This window comes from Tenrec ecaudatus, chromosome 4 (assembly GCF_050624435.1).
Source record: "Tenrec ecaudatus isolate mTenEca1 chromosome 4, mTenEca1.hap1, whole genome shotgun sequence".
Lineage (NCBI taxonomy): Eukaryota > Metazoa > Chordata > Mammalia > Afrosoricida > Tenrecidae > Tenrec > Tenrec ecaudatus.
This window is the reverse complement of record NC_134533.1, coordinates 71,769,311-71,790,918: the sequence shown is the minus strand read 5'-3', so window position 1 is coordinate 71,790,918 and position 21,608 is coordinate 71,769,311. Positions and strand designations below refer to the sequence as shown.

Below are 21,608 nucleotides of genomic sequence, written 5' to 3'. Positions count from 1 at the left end.
ATTGTAGGGGCATGCATTACCTTAGGCTACCTCGGCCTTCTCAAGCCTCTACCTCTACCTCTGCCTCTGCCCTCCCAAACTAGAAATGGATTTCCTTGAAGATGGGGATGATCACTTGGTCAAGGGAGCTGAAAAAAAATCATGGAAAAAAATCTCAGTACCTTTCCAATTCATTTTTCCACAAACTCTCTGAAGCCTCCACGAGTAGATCTCACTGTTGGTGGATAATTAATTCTGTTTGTCTGTACACAAAGTGATGTGAAAGCATGCTTTAATGTCAGCGCAGCTTGTAATAAGGTCTTTTGAATAATGTGTTATTTGAAAAGGGTTGAATTTGATAAAGCCTTTCTTTTGAGTTAAGCTAAAGGCAAACTTTATTTAGTATGACTCAAGTCTCATTAACACCAACTATAAATTAATGGAGTTCAATATCCTGGAAGTTGATCATAATTTTATAACACTAAGCACAAGAGATATGGCAGTAAACATAAGAAAAAATAAATCTACTACTATTCAGAAAAATAAAAACCAAATTTGAATGAAGATTTTGCATCCAGATAGATAGATGTCCTATTACACTTTGCACTAGCCAAGCATTAAAGTAGTTGTAAGTGGTATATTTAAAGATGACCAGAATGGTGAAGGAATTGCGGTATATTCCGAAAAACGCAGGGCTTGCTTGTCCTTATTAAACATTTACCAAGAAGCCCAATTCTAGGCATCATATAATGCTGGCTACACTAAGCTATAATCTCTGGCCTCAAAGAGCTATCAACACACCTACAAACAAATCTCATGAAATAAGAAAACCCAAGTTCAAGTGGTGCCACAAAAGGAGGGGTCGTCAACTCCTGTTAGCATGAGAGAACAATCATGGAGTCCCTGAAGTTCACTCAGGTCTTAAAATACAAGTACACCATACATTTTCCAGGAGGGCTAAGAGAAAGAAGAAGGAAAAAAAAGAATTCCAGCTAGAACAATCACAAATGTCATATGTCAAAAGTGTTTCCAAGAGCTTACAATGTTCCGAGAACACTCATAGCCTAGTATGGCCAGAACCTGGAGAGGGAAGGAAGAATACTAAAGAGGTGAACTGGAGGGTAACATAAAAACTTAGAGAGATCTACATAATCACATTCCATAAAAACTCGAATATTGATCAGGAGAAGCAGATTTTAACACACCAGAAAATTTTCAAAATAAAACTGTGCAAAAATAGAGCAATAAGTACAAAGTTGCCAAGGGAATCTCTCTCTACTTGAAAACATATAAATCTAACATATAAGCACTGACCACTAACATTATTTAACAAAATTCTCTTGACCTCTTGTTGCTCTCCAGTTACAGATGTATTTCTCTGACCCCCCTCTCCTCCATAGAATTGTCTAGGCATTTGCTGTTTCTGCTTTGTCACTTCTAATTACAATGTCAACCTATGCGAATGGGGCTTACCGTATATACTCAAGTATAAGCCAAGTTTTTCAGCACATTTTAATGTAGTTTTTGTGGCAAAATTAGGTGCCTCCGTTGATATGCGTGTTGGCTTTACCCGAGTATATACAGTAATTGTCCCACCATTCTATTAAAAGGACTTTTAACAAAGTCACCAAGAAAGTCCTCCAGTTTGTCAAACCCAATGGTTATTTCTGTCTTCATCTAACCTATACGTTCCCGTACGTATTTAGCTACCAACCCTTTTCCAGGAAAAAAAATTACTCAGTGCCCCTTTGGAAATTAAAACCTTTTGTCCTATATAGCTCATAATCCCAGCTAAAGAGGAAGTGGATCCTCCCAGTGCCCCTCCTAGGCGGCAGGCAATCTCGCCCCGCAGGGCAGTGGGTTATTTCATGTGGCTCTTCTAGCCAAAAGAGTCCTAGAGGTACAGTGGTTACTCATTGGGCTACTACCTGTCTGCAAGGTCACAGTCTCAGAAACACCTGTCCTATAAGGTCGCTATGTGTCAGCATCAACTCAATGGCAGCGAGTTTATTTGGTTTTTGGTCTTCTAGTCAAAATCGCTAAGTCCCTCCAGACATTTCCCTGCATAGGTCTGGTAAGAAGGTGGGGGAAGAGACTGATAGGAGTCACCTGTGAGTAACTGCCAGCAGGATTCCCTGGAGTGGCATCCTGCTGTGAAGAAAATGAGATGTGCAGATGACACAACCTTGCTTGCTGGAAGTGAGGAGGGCTTGAGGCACTTGCTGATGAAAATTGGGGATTGCAGTCTTCATTATGGATTACAACTCAGTGTAAAGAAAACAAAAATCCTCACAACGGTATCAATGGGTAACTTCATGATAAATGGAGAAAAGATCAAAGTTATTAAGATTTTGTTTTGCTTGGATCCACAATCAATGCTCATGGAAGGAGCAGTCAAGAGAGCAAATGATACATTGCATCAAGAATATCTGCTTTACAAGACCTCTTTAGAGTGTTGAAAAGCAAGGATGCTACTTTGAGGACTAAGGTGTGCCTGACCCAAGCCACTGTATTTTCAATCACCTCATATGTATATAAAAGTTGGACAATGAATAAGGAAGACCGAAGAAGAATGGATGTCTTTTAATTATGGTGCTGGCAAAGAATATTGAAAGCCCTCTAGACTGTCAAAAGAACAAACAGAACTGTCTTGGAAGAAATACAGCCAGAATGTACCTTAGAGGCAAGGATGGCAAGACCTTATCTCATACTTTGGACACGTTGTCAGTAGAGACCAGATCCTGGAGAAGGATATCAGGTTTGGTGAGGTAGGGGGGGGGTGAGGGTGTGTGTGTGTGTGTGTGTGTGTGTGTGTAAGGTGGGGGGGGCACAGCAAAAAAGAGGAAGACCTTCAAGAAAATGGACTGGCTGACACAGTGGACACCTCCATGAGAGCAAGTGTGGCGATGGCATAGGTCAGGGTTCTGTTACGTGCACGGGGTCACTATGAATCAGAACAACAGCCAGGTCTCTCTAACTCCCGCCAAATAACTAAGCTATGCAAACCGAGCATGTGTAATACTAAGAGAGGGGACTAGTCCGTTTCACTTGCCACTCCCCTGGCTATAAGAATGAGCCACTTCTGCAGGACCACACTGGAAGGGGAGCACATTCAAGATTCCTGCTTGAAATGTTGGAGGCAGAGACAAGAGGCATCAGAGGACAAGGCCACAAGAATATGAGCCAATAGAGAAGCAGTACTGAGACTGAAATTGTGAGGCAGAGCAGTGGGCTGGCTTCCTAGAGGCAGAGGCCAAAGGACCACGGAGCTGAGAGGCTGAGGTCCAAAGATAGACTTGGCTTCTGGCTGAGGAGAGGTATTGCTGTAGACCAATGATTGATGCTTACTGTTTACATATCCTGGCTTGTAGTAACCTGTAAACTCCCCTAATAAGCCCTTAATTGTGAGTATGGTCTGAGAGTTCTGTGCAGCCATTGCAATGAATTATTGAACCCAACATAGAAACTAGAGTGCCAAGCAAGGAACTCACTCAAAAAACTCACTGCCACTGAGTCGATTCCAACTCACAGTGACTGTGTAGGATAGACTCAAACTACCCCTGTGGGTTTCCAGGACTGTCCCTCTTTATGGGAGTAGAGTTTACAGCCTAGAGTGTAACCAACCACTAGGCCACAGGGGTTCCTGTATGGGAGGAAGAGTTGGGGTCAAGTAAGTTAAAGATGGAAGTTGGAAGCAGGTGGCACTGTTTTCTGCAATTTCCTCCCCCCGCCCACCACCAAATTTTTGCTATTTCATTGAACTTTTCAGCATTATTCAAATTTTCTATAGTGAATCCCAGAAAGCAAGAAAGTGTCTCTGAATCTGAGCTGTGCTCTCATAAATCAAATCTGTACACTTAGTGGCAGAACAAGCTTTCTCAGAGGTTCACATCTTCCTCATCTCGTCACCCTAGCACCCACCCAGGAGTATGTGTTAAGTACTCCATAAATGTTTTCAAAACAAGCAACTACATAGAGATAATGTTGTTGTTAGGTGTCAGTGGGTTTCGACTCAGAGACCCTGTGTACAACAGAGGGAAACGAGTCGTGCACCATCTTCACAATGGCTGCTGGGTTGAGGCTATAATAAAGTATTTCATTTCATTCATCCAACCAATATTTAAGAGCCTACTACTATACACAAAGTACTGCTGTGCTGCTGTTGTCAGGTGCTGTCAAGGGGATCCCAACCCGTAAGAAGCCTCTGTACAACAAAACACAACACTGCCCAGCCCCACAGCACCCTCACAGCTGTTGCTCGGTCTGAGCCCACGGTTGCTGCCATGAGTCAGTCCATCTCATTGAGGGCCTTCCTCTTTAAATCTTCTAGACTAGCCTCCCAAATTCCTAGGTCAGCAGTCTGTACTTCAGACTGAGCCTCCGGTCACCAAAAGCTCAGGTTAAGTACTCAGTGCTAAAGAAAACCAAATTGTTTCTCATTAGCAAATGTGATAAAAACATCTGCACTACTGGATTCCCAAACCAGTATCTTTTATTTTATAGTAGATATCAAAAAAGGATTAAAACTTACTACTAGTAACACAGTCCACTAAAAGTACCTAGCCAATAGTTTCCAAACCTTTCTGAAACCATTCATAGTAAGAAATACATCTTACATAATCCCCATTTCACACCTCCCAGTTCAGGCCCAAATATACCAGCAATAATGAAACAGAGTTCACTATGTTAATATCTACTCCTTTTTGTTGTTTTTGTTTTTCTAGTCCTTTTTGAAAGATTGCCTATCTCACCCATTAATCTAATTTTACAAACCACTCTTAAATGACTCCTAGTGACCCTGTAGGACACACAAGGGAGAACTGTCCCTGTGAGTTTCCCGAACTGTAATTCTTTATGGGAATAGAAAGCCCTGTCCTCCTGCTGCTAGGAGTTTCGAATTTCAGACCTTGCAGTTTGCAGTCCAACTCTTAATCACTCATCTTATTTTAACCTTCCAACAATCCTTTGAGGCTACCACTATTTTTTCCACTTTAAAAAAAAGTATTAAAAAATCAAATAAAGTGAAGGAGCAGAATTTAAACCAGGCACTCTGACTACAAGTAAAAAGAGTCATATACATAGGGCCTAAAACAGCATGATCTACGAAGACAGAGTAGCAGTATACAGAATAACCTAAGCAGAGTTAATTATCATTTATTGAATGCACAAGTGGCCGGCAATGTGCTGCTAAGTGTCTCCACACATGTAGTTTTTGCTTAGTTCTTAAAACATCCCTATGTGGTTTGTGGTATTTACTTTATACAGATCAGAAACTAAAAACTGCAAGAATTTAAACAGCTTTGCCAAAGTCAATCCGGGGAAAAGGTAGCAGAACAGAGGTTCAAATTCAGGTTTCCTAATGCCAAATCCACTCTTTCCATAAAATACATGATCTACATAAATAAAAGTAATTTCCATTTTAAAAGGTTGGCGTCCTCCCTTAGATTAATTCAAGCCACTAGTGATACAGTTAAAACTTTCTACATTTACCAGGTTGGTTTACACATTACAGAAGCATTTGCCTCAGTGCTAAATAATCAGCAGAGCCAGAATCAAAAGTAAGCAATTCGGTCAGTAAAGTTCAAGGCACTCTAGACTGCCTAAATCTGCATTAGGTGCTGGCAAAACACTATTAGGGGTCATTTCCCTAACAAGTAGCCTTTTTGATTGCATGGCTAAGGATTAAGATGGCAAGTGGTAATAAGTAAAACCAGGATGAAAGGGAATAATGGGAAAAGGAAACCTATAATTACAATGTTAGGGTTACTGACTTAATTGATTTATTACAGAACTCTATTCTTCCTAGTCATTTATCAAATGAAACCTCATTAGCCAAAAGGCTACAAGTCTTCAAGGTACTGTCTGAATCAGAAAGTAAACATCCATGCCCATTACTCATGGGGGACTACATGTAGTCACTCTGGGAGAAACAAAGAGCTAGTGGTAGATATGTTTCCATGTCAATATCCATGTAACCCACAATTTAACAATTTGGGGGATCATCTTCCTGATCTATTGCTAAAATAAACAAACAGTTTCAGTAATTGTAGACTTGGGCCCTAACCTCCCACTATGAATTATAACTCTTATATCCATGACCTGCTTTCTACCAAGATGACAAAACAAACACTTCCAGCCACTGGAAAAACTAGTGGTAATTTATAACTAAACTAGCATTACTTTATTGTTCTTGCAATCAAGAGATCAAAAGAGAAATATAACCTCTATCACTTGAAAATACAACTTCTATCAAGTTCTGCCCAGACTCAAGGAATACAGACTCTGCAAAAGTATTGAGTTTTAATTGAGGAAAATGTGTTCTGCTCTTGGTTTTGTATAATTGCATAATTGTTCTTTCTCATTCCCACCCGCCCCACCCCCACCATCTCTCTCATATTTATTTCCTTTCATTATCAACTCTTTGAAAGAGCAATTTTATCAGCTGATTGTTTCATTTCTCACTCCTTTACCTACTGAGATATGGCTCCCACAATATCAAACTACTAAGATTAGTCTCACTAAAGTTTTCAATATGAGTAGTGCCCAAAGCCCCCTTCCAGTCAATCATCTTCTGATTCCATGTGACATGTCACAGTAACCTTTATCCTTTCTGAAGCTATCTGCTCACTGACTTCTCAATAATCACTTTGGATTGGTCCTCCCAACTTTCAGTGGTTTCTTTTCAGTTCCTCTCAGAGGCATGTCTTTTACCTGAAAGGTTATGAGCCTGTTAGAATTCAAATCTCAGATCTCCTCTCTTCTATCACATACTGCCATCATGTCAATTCTGACTCAAAGTGACCCTACACGACAGAGTGGACTCTCTGAGTCTTAAATCTTTACAGAAGCAGATGGTCTCATCGTTCTCCCTTCGAGGGGCTATGGGTTCAAACCATTGACCTTGTGGTTAATAGCTCAATGTGTAAGTCCACTGGCCACCAGGGTTCCTCTTCTGACTCTCCACACTGTGCACGCCATGCATTCTCATGGCTTAAAGAACCAAATCTATGCTCATGCCCCCCAAAGTTCATCTCAAAACCAGTAACTCACTGCCACCAAGTTGCTATCAACTCACAGTGACCCTACAGACAGGGCAGAAGCACCCTTGTGAGTTTCCGAGATAATAACTCTTTCGGGGAGTAGAAAGCCTTATCTTTCTCCTGAGTGGTGGCTAGCGGTTTTGAACTGCTGACCTTTTGGCTAGCAGCACAAAGCATAAGCCATTACACTACCTTCCTGCTCAATTCCAAAGTCCCGGTGGCTTGTTGTTGTTAGGTGCTGTGCAGACAGCTCCGACTTATAACGACCCTACACACAACAGAACGAACGAAACACTCCCTGGTCCTGCGCCCTACTCAGAAACCCAAAAGGGCCCCCATAAGGGGGAACCAACTTGATAACATTGGATTTGACTTAAAACAAAAAACATCTGAACTGACAGAGTGGCTGCAACAATGTGCTCAAACATAACAATTATGAAGATGGTGCCAATACTGGACAGTGTTTCTTTCTGTTGTACACAGGGCCACTATGACCACCCCCCCCCCCCCGACCAACTCAACGGTATCTAACTGTAATAACAAAACCATCTGAATGTTTGTCGATCCTAAAACATTCTCAAAAGAGTTTTTCCAGCTTCTTTCAGAAAGTAAAGACAAAATTAAGTTTAAAAAAAGAAAGTAAAGACAAGTGTGCTAAAACATCTCAAACTGTACTTGTTCAAGTCACAATTTCTTATACTCGCTTGAATCTGATTCTCCTATTATTTTCCCCATAATGGCATAGCTCATATCCACCCACTCAATCTTAAAACCTCACACAATAACCCTTTTCATTCCCCAACAGAGGTCCCCAAGTCTGTTTGATCTCTCGATATTTCTCTGAAAGTCATCTGTCCCTAGCCTACCAGTCAAACTTCTTAAGAGAATCACTAAGCTCATTGTTGCTTTTTTCTCACTTCCCAATCTGATCCTTAAATCTCTGCTAATTTACCCATTATGTACCAGGTTGCCACCAAAAAAGCTTTGTTAGAATCACCAAAGACCTTCTAAATGTGAAGCCTAGAGGCTAGCCATTCATCTTTTTTATTAATACAACTATTTCTTTGGTAAATTGGGTGGGGGCTTACATTTCAGATCACCAACTCTGTAGTTAACAGTTTAAACTACTCGTCAAACTAACAGTTTATCCTCAGCCTACTCCTTGAGTCTCTTCTCCCACCTGTTGACTGCTACCTGGCATTTCACCCAAGTAAACACCTGTCAACAGTCTAGCCCAGAGGGTGGCATTTTTTAGACCGAACAGCCAATACGGTCCCTCACAATAACTTAAAAATTAGTCAAGAGCCATAAATACATATTTTTAAAACAAATAAAAATCACCATTATATGAATAATACCCTTTAAATTTTTCTATTTTACTGGAGGCATGCACACATACCAAAAGACCAAAAGCTTGCACACCCCTGGCTTGGCCCATTGCTCTATCATCCTTCTCCCGGCCCCCTCTTCCCCCACCGTACACAATTCATCTTTTTTTTATATAGCATATATTTTATTAAATTTTTGCTAATATATCCTCATATTAAAAAGGCAATTTAGTGGAAGAACCTTCCTTTTGAATCATCTGTTAACACACAGCTATACATTAAAAAATCCTCATCTGATAACAAAAAGACAAAACAAAATTATTTTCCTTTCTTACAGGTGGACATTGAAGTGGACCTAATCCAATTTTCTTTTTAACAATCTCCAAAGAGAAAAGCAGATTACTTGTAAATAAAACGAGTGTTAACAGTGGTTGATTACACTACTGGTCTCCGGTACCATTTTCTGTTTTCTGCTGTTTTGATGCAGGCTCGTCTTTGTCTGCTTCTTCTCTTGCTCTTTCACTGGCCCAGCTGCATCACCACCATTTTCATCACATTCTTCCTCACTGTCAAATTTCGTTTTCTTGCCCTGAAACTGTACTTTTCCTTTAGCAGACCCAGCTGGGGCGACTTTATTTCCCTTTCTTTCCTTTAAATTTGCAACCTTTAGACTTCCATTTGTTCAGGGATTCTTGTTGATCTTCCATGATTTTTTTCAGTGCTGCTTTCGCCACCTCTCCCTCTAGGACTTCCCACATCACGTCTCTGTTTCTGAGTTGTAGGTTATTGTTACTCGCATCTTTGGCTTTATCCAGCACTTCTTTAGCCTTTTCTTTAAATAAAATTACTCCCTCTTTGGCGCCTCGGACAAAGTCTATCCACTTGATTTCCCCATGACTTGCAAAAAGGATATGCAAATCTTCTCTGCAGGTCTGATCTAAGTCCCTGAGAACTTCAGCAAGCAGCCCATCTTTTCTTCTAGAGACTTCATTTCTGCATCTTCCGCTAACTTCTGTTTTTCTTCTTGCTCTTGTTTAGCTCGTAGCTTAGCCTCCACTTTATTTTGCTTTCTTTCTTCATTCTTTTTTGCAAAGTAGTCATCCTTGAAAAGTATTTGAAGGTCTGTGTCTTTATACTTCTGGCCAGTGGTCTCAACGAACTTCTTAGCACATTCAATTCTCTCAAACACAACATGCTCTATGCAATGTTCTTCTCACCTTTGCCTTCCAACCATTCTTTGATGTCATCGCGAGTGGCATCAGTCGGGAAGCCTTTCATATATACAGATCTGTTTTTTACGTCATTTTTAGACTCATCAGTCACTTTGGGGAGGGGTTTGCTTGGAGATCTTCTGATTTTAGTTTTATCTTCACTGATTTCCATGAGCTCTACCTTTGACTTGCTCAGTGCTTCTACTATGACATTAAAGTCTGTTGTCAGACGGTTTAACCTCAATCTGATGACAGATTTTGGCTTCCAGCTCAGTCATCTTTTCACTATCACCATTTTCGGCCACTGTGGTTATCTGAAAATTTTCCTGGAGGGTTCCGGCCACGCAGAGGCGCTCCCCTGGGCGAGAAGTGACGGCAACAACGCCTCGACTGCAACGCGCTCAAAAAAGACGGGGAAAGATGGGAGCCAGGACTCCTGGCAGCCCCTGCGGCCTAGGGGGCAGGGCCTCACACACTTCATCTTTTATTAGATTTTTACATATGAACTTTGGAGGCAATGGGTGGTAAAAAACAGCTAACACACTTGGCTGCTAACAAAATGGCTGGCGAGTTGAGTCTACCCAGAAGTACCTCAGAAAAACAGCCTGATGGTCTACTTCCAAAAATCAGTCATTAAAAATTTGTTGGTGAACAACAACAGCCTCTATGGGACATGGTTGTCTCCGTGAGTCAGAATCCACTTAAGGGCAGTAGGTAAAAAATAAGGACTCTAATGTTGTTGGCCAGCCCCATCTTCTTGTGGCTTTTAATTCCCTGGCTGCTCCGAATGTCTTCCTGTACCTACTTCTAAAATATTGGTGTCCTCGGTCCTGGGTCTTCTTCTCAGAGCATACTCCTTTCTGGGCTAAGGCTACAATTACCACTATATAGAGAATTCCTAAATCTATAAATTCAATACAAGCTTCTATATTGAAAATATTTTGTAAAAAAATAAAATATTTTGCAACTGCTGATAAGAAACTTCTACCTAGAAATCCTATTCAACATGTCTGAATCTGATGGGGCTTTCTACTCCCGTGAAGTTACTGTCTGGGCAACTTATAGGGATAGTTCTAACTTGTTAGACAAGGTCGCTATGAGTTGCCATCAACACAATGGCAGTGAGGTTTTTGTTTTTATCTGAATTCATAGTCCATACCCCCACAACCTGTCCTTTCCTATATTTCCATCCAATATTGGTACCACTGCCCACATCATCAGCAAAATCAAAAATCCAGAATTTATTTTAGCCTTCTCCCTCACCCTCACATTCTATGTACAATCATTTATTATGTTAGATCTCAGAGATTTTCCAGCCTCCACCACTACCTTCTTCTAATCCTTCTTTCAATGCTTTCAATTCTGGATTCATACAGGTAAGACAACAAAAAACATGATAGCTGCATACCCACCACAAAGAATATACACATTAATATTTTGCCTTGACCTGTTTTGTGGGGGGTAGGTTTCTTTACACAAAATAAAACATAATGGATGTCGCTAAAGTCCCATCGCCGTTTGCCCTGTTCCTCCAACCCCAGAATTAACCACCCAACCCTCTTATCAGAACGAAATCTTCCACTCTGCCCACACTGCATGTACTAGTGAGTCTACACACCCAACGGAGTGTTGACGCCTCCTGGAACCCTGGCACTCCCTGCCACTTAGGCTACAAGTCTGATGCTACCAGGGGCTGCCAGGGGCTGCGCCTTGGGTCCAGCTTCCAGAGGGCTATCTACCTAGCCAAAGCGGGAATACTTTGGCTCAAAGAGTGCCCAGGTGGGCTGTGGATGGAGCATGATCCTGGGAGAGGTTAGCTAGAGCGGACACACAATTGTACGAAGGCCCTCACAGTTGCCGGGCAGAACAAGGGATGTGAAAAGATAAGAGGAGCTGGATCTTCCTGCACTTCTTATACTTGAGCGGCCCATGAATTCTAAACTGAAACCTACCCTTCCAAATGGATGTAAAGAGAGATTTGTCAATGCCCTAGAACAGAAAATAATTAGCTTTCTGGCTTAATTTATCATTTTTAAACCACTAAAAGGTATGTAGGTCTCTATTTGTCCAAATGCCCAGGTTCACAAATGTTAAGAGCTAATTGAGTTGATATTTACCTTTCTTTCCATGCATGGTTTGAAGTTTTGCTTTTTGGTAATGGTTAACCCATTAGTAAGCTCTATCCTGTTCTTTTATACTTTATTTCCGTAAATGGTATCAAAGATATATGCCTTTTGAAACGTTTTCACTTTTGAGATTTATTCATGATGCTAAAGACCTAATTCATTTAAATTGCTGAGGGAGTTTATCCCTTTATCCTTTTATCTTTCCTCTAAGCAAGAACAATGGTTTTAACTTTTTTCAATACTGTAAGGTTGTAATGAGTACTTTTTATACCCGGTATATGTGTATGTGTGAGAGAATGAGAGGGACAGACAGACAGAGATTGGGGTGGTGGAGGAGAGATATTGATAAGAAGATGGAAAGAGACTCCCTGGATGACTTGATAGGACAGATGGAATTACTAGATGGCAAAGGAATGCATTGCTTGACCTTTATTAGGTGTTGTTATAGTCTTTTCCAAAGTGGTTGTACCAATTTATGCTCCCTCAACTATGTGTAAGCCTAGTATTAATTCTAATTCATCATAAATTATGTTACTCTGATGGGATCTCATCGTTGATATCCTTTGCTATCTAGGGAGATTGGGCATCATTCCCTATTGTGTACTGGTTTTTCAGTTAGCTGCTTCTATGAAATGCCTACTCAGATCCCTTGACCATTTTCCTACCAGAGTGTCTGTCATAATGACTTGTAGCTCTTCATATCATTTATTTTATTGCAAATATTTTCTCCCAACCTGTGGCTTATCCAGAGCACCTGTTAAAGTCAGTAGCTCCATTACTGACCAAGTTAGAAAGTGGAGCCCACCAGATGTACCTTGAAAGAAAAGCCTTGTTATCGACTACCCTAAAAATTGGTCACGACTACCGCATGGAGCACAGTCCCATTCTGATCCACACAGGTCTCCCTGAGTCAGAATTACGGCCACTGCTTTGGCATTTTTAGTGGCTTATCAACTCATAGTGACTGAATAAGTGACCTTTATTTTATCTTTTAGTATACCAATCACCAAAACCCAGGTCCATTGCCACCTGGTCAATTTCAACTTGAGACCATCCATGACAGAGTAGAAATTGCCCCTAAGGTTTGCCAGGGTGTATGGAAGTAGCCTGCCACGTCTTCCGTCCAGGGAGTGGCTGAGGGGCTCAAGTCACCAACCATTTGGTTAGCAGCTTAACTAACACTGAGATCTTCCTTTTACCTTATGGGAGTTTTACATGTTAATGTAGTCAAATTATCAATCTTTTCCTTTATATTTTGAGTTTATTACCTGAAGAGTCTTTTTCTAACCCATTATCAAAGATACTACCAGTATTTTCTAAGTTTATACCATAGTTTGGCCTTTAATTCACTTAGAATTAATATTTTTTGTGTACGGTACAAGTTAAAGATCTATTTTTTCTTGTTTCCTATGTTAGCAAATTATTCAAGACAAGTGAATACATTTTTGCCCTATCCATTTTCAATTTCATCTGTCATCCACCAATTCAAATATATTAGAGCATATTTCTAGGATTTTTAATTCTGTAACATTGGTTATTCAATTATTCTGAAACCAATACCTCAGTTTTAATTACTTTATATAATAGCTTGATCCTTGATAGTTCATGAAGCAAATGTAATCATCATATTCCTTTTAAAATGGTCTTTAATATTCTTGGCTATTAATCCTTATTGTTAATGTCTACATTTTTTTAAAAAGCTAAGTTCTTCTATGCCTAGTGTTCTAGGTTTCTTTATACAATAAATGGGTGCCAAGTTTTAGCAAATGCTTTTTTGGCCATCTACTGAGATGATCATATGGTTTTGCTCTCCTTCATTAATACATTGGATTATATTAGATTGTTGGGGTTTTTTAATAATTTTATTGGGGGCTCTTACAGCTCTTATAACATTCCATACATCAATTTTTATCAAGCATATTTGTACATATGTTGCCATCATTTTCTAAATATTTACTTTTCTACTTGAACCCTTGGTATCAGATCCTTTTTCCCCCTCCCTCCCACCCTCATGATCCCTTCATAAATTATAAATTATTATTTTCTTATCTTACACCAACCGCTGTCTCCCTTCAACCACCTTTCTGTTGTTCATCCCCCAGGAGAATGGGAAATTATGCATCAATCACTGCAATTAGTTACCCCTTCCTCCCCTCCTTCCACCTTTCCCTTACCCTCTTGGTATCACTACTCCCTCCCATTTCTGTTCCTGAGGGGTTTATCTGACCTGGATTCCTTATGTTGTGAGCTCTCATCTGTACCAGTGCACATGCTCCGGTCTACCCAGAATTGAAAGACAGGACAGGGGTCATGATAGTGGGGGGTGAGGAAGCTCCAAGAAACAGAGGAATATTGTGTTTCATCAGTGCTATCAAACACCCTGTTTCATATGAAACTCCGCCCTGTTTTGACTCATCCCTTCCTTGTGACCCTTCTGTGAGGAGATGTCCTATCATCTACACATGGGTTTTAGGTCTCTGCTCTGACCCTTCGTTCTCAACATAATTTTTGTTTTGTTTTGGGTCTTTTGGTGCCTGTTATCTGATTCTGTCAACACCTCATGATCACACAGGCTGGTGTGCTTCATCACACAGACATGTTGCTTCTCTGCTAGATGACTGCTTGTTTAACTTCAAGTCTTTAAGACCCCAGGCGCTATATCTTTTGATAGCTGGATACCATCAGCTTATTTCATCACATTTACCTATGTACCCATTTTATCTTCAGGGATAGTATCAGGAGAGTTAGTATCACAGAATGCCAGGGTTGTTAGAACAAAGTGTTCTTGCATTGAGAGAAGGTTTGGGCAGAGGCCCAAAGTCCATCCACTTCCGCAATGTGTTGCCATATAGGTACATAGGACAATACCTGTATTGTTATGGATTAATGTATTTACATAAGTACACACCTATGTATATACCTCTATCCATAGTTTTGCTTACTAGATCTTTCCTGTTTCCTTTTACCTTCCTCCTGCCCCAACATCACGCTCACCTTTCTTCTGCCACTTAGTAATTCCTCCCAGCTAGATTGCTGTTGCTCCACCCCCACCACAATCTCTATGTCTTCCTCATTGTTACTTTTTTTTTTTCTCATTGTTACTTTTAATTCCCTAGTTGTTCCCCTGTCTGTGGCCTTGTTTGCTCACTGTTCCATTCCCCCCTCCTCTTTCCCCCAGGTCTCTCTGGAACTGTTGGTCCCATTGCTTTCTCCTCAGGCTTGCTTCCCAGGCCTATCTTATATTGGTAGGCAAAACAACCATAACAGAGACAAAACAAACAAAAAACAAAAGATTAAATGAAAAGAGGGGGAAAAAACATATCCCAGTACTAATGTTCTGTGGTCACAACTTGTTGGGTTTTTTTTTAATACATTACTAAACCCAGTGTGAGATGTAGTCAATTAATATGACCCTTCTAACAATAATCCTTTATGTGATGTATACAAATTCTAGCCTCAGTGCCTAAAGTTATAATCTCATTTTGTTGGGAGTTTTCTGTTATATGATTAAGGTAGGATGTATTAAGTCTCCTCCCTAGTAGGGGATGAACCAAGCTACTACCCATTGTTCCTTGAAGGTATGTATCATCTGTTGAAATCCAAAACTCACACCCCATCAAAGCCATTCCTCTGTGCATAAGAGCCATCTCAAAAGTAGGAATACACAAGTGATAATCCCAGGACCACTGTTAGAGCAACTACTACGGAGTACTAAAGAAGCTGCAGCATGGAACAGAGCAAAGGATCCAGGCTTAGGTCAGAAACCAAAGCAAGAAGACCGTGAGAAAGAACAGAAGAACAGCACTCAGACTATGAGGCTATGAGACAGAGCAGCAGGCTCTCTTCTTGGCCTACAGAGGCAGAGGCAAGAGACCACGCTGCTGGAGAGGTGCTGCTGTGGACCAATGACTATAACCTTACTGATTACAGATCTGACTGGTGGTAACCTGTTAACTTCCTTAAGAAACTCCCTAAATTTTGAGTATTGTATTTGAGTTCTGTATGGCCAATGCACTAGATTATCAAACCCAGCACAGAAGTAGTGCCGTGGGAGAAATGGTTGGTGTCAGAATAGGGTCAAGAAGGATGGAGGATGAGACGCCCGCAGCCTCCTGGCCCCGGGCAGAAAAAAAAAAAAAAAGGATGGAGTTTAGAGCATGTCTGACCTGTGCCTCGTGACAAACGGGAAATCAGAGGAGGTCATATAGGGAGTCTCCCCCAAACCTGTGTCATTTCCCCAGAGTGTTTACTTCATTTGGGACTTTTTCTATCTATATTCATAAGATTGCCTTAAACAAAAAGATTGCCTTGTATTTTACCTTTCTTTTGTTATACTGTCCCTGTGTGATTATTTTTATATCTAGTTATAAAGGACTCCATTAGTCTGGAAACTTCTTTAAATAAATCCCTGGCATAATCTATACATTTGGGTAATCTATAAAACCTTCTGTCTGGTGTTCCTATACTAGACAGCTATTTTCATTATAGAAATCTCAAATATTTATTAGAGAGACAAACGTGACAGACCCTCATGTATCCATCACCAGCTTCAGCAGTCAATTCATGGCTAATCTTCTTTCATCCAGTCTCTTTATCCCTCTCACCTAATCTGAAGGAATTATCGTGAAGTGAACTTCATATATGAATCATCTCAGTTACAAATATGTTAATACGCATCTCTCAAAGGACTCTTTAAAAAAGATGTAACCAAAAAATTATCACACTAATCTATGATACCAATTAGTATCCAATCAATATTCAAATTTCCCCAACTACCAAATGCTTATTATAGTTTTTCTTTCATGATAGGACCCAAATAATTTCATATAATTAAATTTTTTAAACCTTTTTAAAAAAATACGTATTGTGAGGTATTTATTTCTAATAATAAATAAATGAAATTTTGTCTTGAAGCATGGTGTAGCATGGGGAACAGTCTTCACGCCAGGTACTCCAAGGTGAGCGTATCTGCAAGTAGGCGGACCGCCTGGAGACGGAGAGAGGAGCAGTGTCTCGGGTCCTAAGACCATCAGAAATAAGGTTTCCAATGGTCTTAGGTGACCCTTATGAAAGGGTCATTCGACCCCCAAAGGGGTTGCGACTCACAGGATGAGAACCCTTGCTCCAGGCCCTTATCATTTCTATAGAGGTCAATTACTTTTTTCCCCCCATTGAAAATAGTACTTTTATTTTTTAATTATTTTTTGAAGATCTTAGAAGCTTTATTTTTTTTTTAATTTTGCTTAATTCTTTAATTATTAAATACTTTTATTGGTGGCTCTTACATCTCTTATCACAATCCATACATTCATCCAGTGTGTCAAGCACATTTACACATATGCTGCCATCATCATTTTCAAAGCATTCTCTTCCCACTTGAGCGAGCTCCCTATTTCTTCTCCCTAAACCTTTTTTAATGTACTGGTTTCCCCTATTTTTTTTTCTTGCTCCTTCTTTACACAATTTATTTGTGGGAGAAAACAGATCGCTTCTCCTGTAAAGTTCCAACATTCTAGATTTTAATCACTTCTACATAATGGGTAGTTTACATTTGTATTTTTTCTAGAAAATGCTATTTTATCCAAATTTTAAAATGAGAATAAAGTTAACTGCTATATACTTAAGGATTTTTTTAACTCTTTATGACTCAACAAGAAACAAACATTTCCTTTGAGTTTGGTCAGTTATTTTTTAAACTTATTCAGCTGTACACTGCATCATGTTCAGCCTTACTTTTACTTAATTATCTTAGAAATGTTAGGACAGATTCATTTTTCATATTATTATCTCTGAAATTAGGATGATTATTATAACTGTAATCTGTTATAGATTGAACTGTGTCTCCCAAAAATGTGTGTCAACGTAGCTAGGCTATGATTCTCAGTATTATGTAATTATCCCATAGGTTTGTGATCTGATGGTGTTTTCCTAAATGCTGCCTATCCTAACCTCTCTGATGGTAATCAGGCAAGACTAGAAACAGGAGACAATCCTCAGGGTTGTGTTGCATCTTGAGTCAATCTCTCTGCAATATGAAAGCAATCACACAAGCAAGTAAAGAGCAGAGGGACCTAACTACCACAATCAGGAAGACAGGATGGAGCATTTTGACCCCTTGGACCTTACAATGAGAACCAAAGTCCAAGGGAAGACTGACTCTAGAAGACATGGAACAGTGGGTCCAAGGATGGTCAAAGGAGACAAGGATCTTCCCCCAGAGCAGACAGAGAGAAAGCTTTCCCCTACAACTGGCCCTCGAAATTTGAACTTCTGGCTCCCTCAAACTGTGAGAAAGTATCGTTTTTTCAAAGCCATCTAATACTTTTGATATGCAGCAAAGGATAATTACAGCAGCATCTTCAATCACTGTCAGCTGGCAGCTCTGATGTGGTAACTACCATCACTTGTATATGTACAAACATAGACCATTAAAAAATAAGCTCACAGTAAAATCTAGCAACTTGTTTGTTACCCCTAATGGCATGATTAGACAGCTTTAACCTCTCAATGTCGGCAAACAGGCCATTGACAGTCCATCTGAGGAAGAACTATAAATCTCGTCTGAAACCTTCTGTTGATCCCTTTGGCAAGCTAGCATCAGCATTAGCATCTCATCTTGATGAGTGTCAGAAGTTTGAAAGACAATTCCCACCATAGCTATGAAGCACTGTTAAAAAATACTGTTACCGGCAATGCTCTTAATGACACAGTAATACTATGCAGGAAAACTCAAACACCCATGATTCAGTCAAAAAGTGATTTAGAAGAGTCAGATTTTGAATGGGTTGAGAATACAGGAATATCCTATTTATTTTTTCACTTCTCTTATTAACATATTCACACAAGTAAGTCAATAAATCTGTTAACTAAAAAAATTCCTAAGAAGTTTTTCACAAAGGGGGAACGGAGCACAGTGATCTACATATAACCCCCTCCCCCATGGGGATGGACAGCAGGAAAGTGGGTGAAGGGAGACATCGGTCAGTGTAAGACATGGAAAAATCATAATTTATAAATTATCGGGGGTTCATGAAGAAGGGAGGGTGGGGGGGTAGGGGGGTAATGAGAAACTGATACCAAGGGCTCAAGTAGAAAGAAAATGTTCTGAAAATGATGATGGCAACAAATGTACAAATGTGCTTGATACAATGGATGGATATATGGATTGTGATGAGTTGTATGAGCCCCCAATAAAATGATTTTTTTAAAGAATTCTTTCACAATAAGTGACAAAAGTCTTAAGTGATAAGAAAGTACTGTCAATTAATTTAGTAACATTTTTTGATGATTTGAAAATAATAGCACATCTTACAACTGATGGCATCTTAAGATTCAACAAAATATGGTTTAGACATTTGTATTTTTCCCTAAGTATTACTTTGCCTATTAGCCACAGATTTTTTGGCTGAGTTTTCACTCTTTTTCAATTTATGGGAGTGGAAAGCCTCATCTTTTTCCCAAGAAGCAGCTGGTAGTTTCGAACTACTGACCTTGTGGTTTGCAGCACAAGTAACCCATTATGTCAAACTGACTGCCATGGTGTTGATGCCAACTCCTAATACTGACCCTATAGAACAGGGTAGAACTGCTCTTACGGATTTCAGAGACTAACTCTTTATGGGAAGTTGAAAGCCCTGCTTTTCTCCCAAGAAGTGGTTGGTTTCAAACTGCTGGCCTTGCCCAAAGCTTAACCACTACACCACCAAGCCTTTAACTATAAAGATCCTTGTAACTTTTTAACTCTGATCACTTTCCCTCTCAGTCTAACTTTTATTATTATCTATTATTTTAGATCCACCTTGCTTTCAGTAATGAATTTTACACATTAGTAATGAGTTTTATAGTCACTGCCATTGACTATTCAAATTCATACAGAACAGGGTAGAACTGCCTCTGTGGGTTTCCAAGACTAACTCCTCATGGGAGTAGAAAGCCTCATCTTTCTCCCGTAGTTTCTGAGCCCAAGGCTAACCACTATGCTAGCAGGGCTCCTTAGGTTACTAATTTGTTTTTTATATCTTACTCTCCCGTTACATTTTTCTTTTCCTGAAGTATATTTTGAAGTATTTCTTTCAAAAATGTAGTAGATTCTCTGTATTTTTGTTTTTTTGAAAATATTTTAATTTTACACACTCTTGAATAATTTAGCTGAGTATGAAATTCTAATCTTGCTCAACACTTGGAAGATACTATTCAATTTTCTTCTAGCCTAAGTTGTTGATTTTAAGAAGTCTGTTCTCTGTCTGATAGTGGTCCTTTGTCTTTCTTTTCAGCATCTTTGGTATTCTGTAGTTTCACTGTAATATATTTAGTTATGGTGAAATGTTGGTTTCTAAAATTCTTGAGTCTTGGGAATCATGTATTTTTTTATTTTGATAAATTCTAATCATCTTCCATCTTACTTGTCTATTAGGTGTTAGATCTCTTGACTTGTCCCTCATTTCCTCACTTCTCGTGGTGTCTCTAGGGAGCACCCCATGTACTCCAAGGCTTATACTTTAACTTATTGCTTCACTCAGGAATTCCCTGTCAGCCTTGCAGTTTACTGATTTTCTCATCACATTTATGTAAATTATCCTTGAGCTTATCTGCTTCTTACCCTCATTGACTATAATTTTCCTTTTTTAGATGTTTTCTCAAATGTGCCTGGTTTCATAATACTTTTTTCTTTTGGGGTTACTTCAATTAATTCTTTAAGATTTATAGTTAAGTAAGATATGCTAATTAAAATTACCGTTCAGCCTACCCACTCTACTACCCCAGTTCTTGGAGCTATAATCCTCCGTACTTGGTAATAATACCAGCTAAATCTCATCAGTGGTAGAAAACAACTTCCTCCTGTGTTGTCATTTTACAATGTGTTTATCTTCAGTTGGGCTTATTTTTTCTTTAAGAATCCCTTGTGGCCTGAGGTATGCAAGTGCCCCTCAGAGTCACGTTTTTCCATTCTTCGGTGACGCAGAGGGATCACTAGCTTGAAGCCAGTTTTTATAATAGGTCAGCTTATGTATAATTAATATAAACTGAGATTCCAAATATGAGCAAGGCATAGATCTTTTGCTTTAATTTTTCAGGGAAGTCTTGTTTTTATTTTCATCATTTTAGTTTTTGCAGAGCTCAGACAAAGCAAGACAAAATTTCTTGTCATCTTTTTCTGTTTGTGGGAAGGTTTTTTTTCCTAGGCTACCTTTTCAACTAGGTGACAACCCATCAAAAATCCCTGGTTAGTGCATAAGTTTAGTTCTGGTTCCTCTGACTTTGTGGCCAATGTTCAATCCCTGGGGAACAGAAAGCTAGAAATAACTCCTCGGTCGACTCCTTCACCCTGCTCCAGGGAACACCCCATGCACTCACTTTTAGTTTCCAGTTCCAACCTTTGTTTCTGGGCCCTGGAGATTTCCCCTCTTAGATGAAAGCTCAGGAATGCAGTTCATAAAATTGTTGTTCTACATGTTATTGAGCTTTTCTAAATAATTTTCACCTGTCTTAGATAGTCATCTTGCTAAAAGAGATATTGGGCTCTTCAATCTATATGCTGTTATTCTCGTAGAAATACCTTCTCTTAACATGCAAATAAGAACTCTTTGAAATTCTTCAGTGACTCATTTCTTAGCACAGCAAAGTCTACTACTACCCAGCAGAGGCTGCCTCTGCTCTCTCACCTGCACCTAATGCTCCAACCCCTCCTGTTTACAGCCCCTACCATGGTCCTTGCTGTTTCTTGATCCTAGGTTTCGTTGTTGTTAGATGCTGTTGAGTGGAGTCTGACTCATAGCCATCCTACGTACAACAGAACAAACACTGACTGGTCCTGCGCCTTCCTTACGATCTTTATGTTCAAACCCCTCATTGTAGCCTCGGTATTGATCCATCATGTCCGAGTTCTTACACTATACTCATTGCCTTCTCCCACCCTCATCCTGC

General features: G+C 39.7%; 1 protein-coding gene and 1 pseudogene across 1 annotated transcript in view; both read right to left on the bottom strand.

Annotated features, from left to right (window-relative positions):
* The window catches only part of RNF169 (ring finger protein 169), a 104,043-nt gene that overhangs the window by 74,421 nt on the left and 8,014 nt on the right, over nucleotides 1-21,608 (bottom strand). The window lies entirely within an intron of this gene.
* LOC142444284 (lupus La protein pseudogene) lies at nucleotides 8,788-11,691 on the bottom strand (annotated as a pseudogene).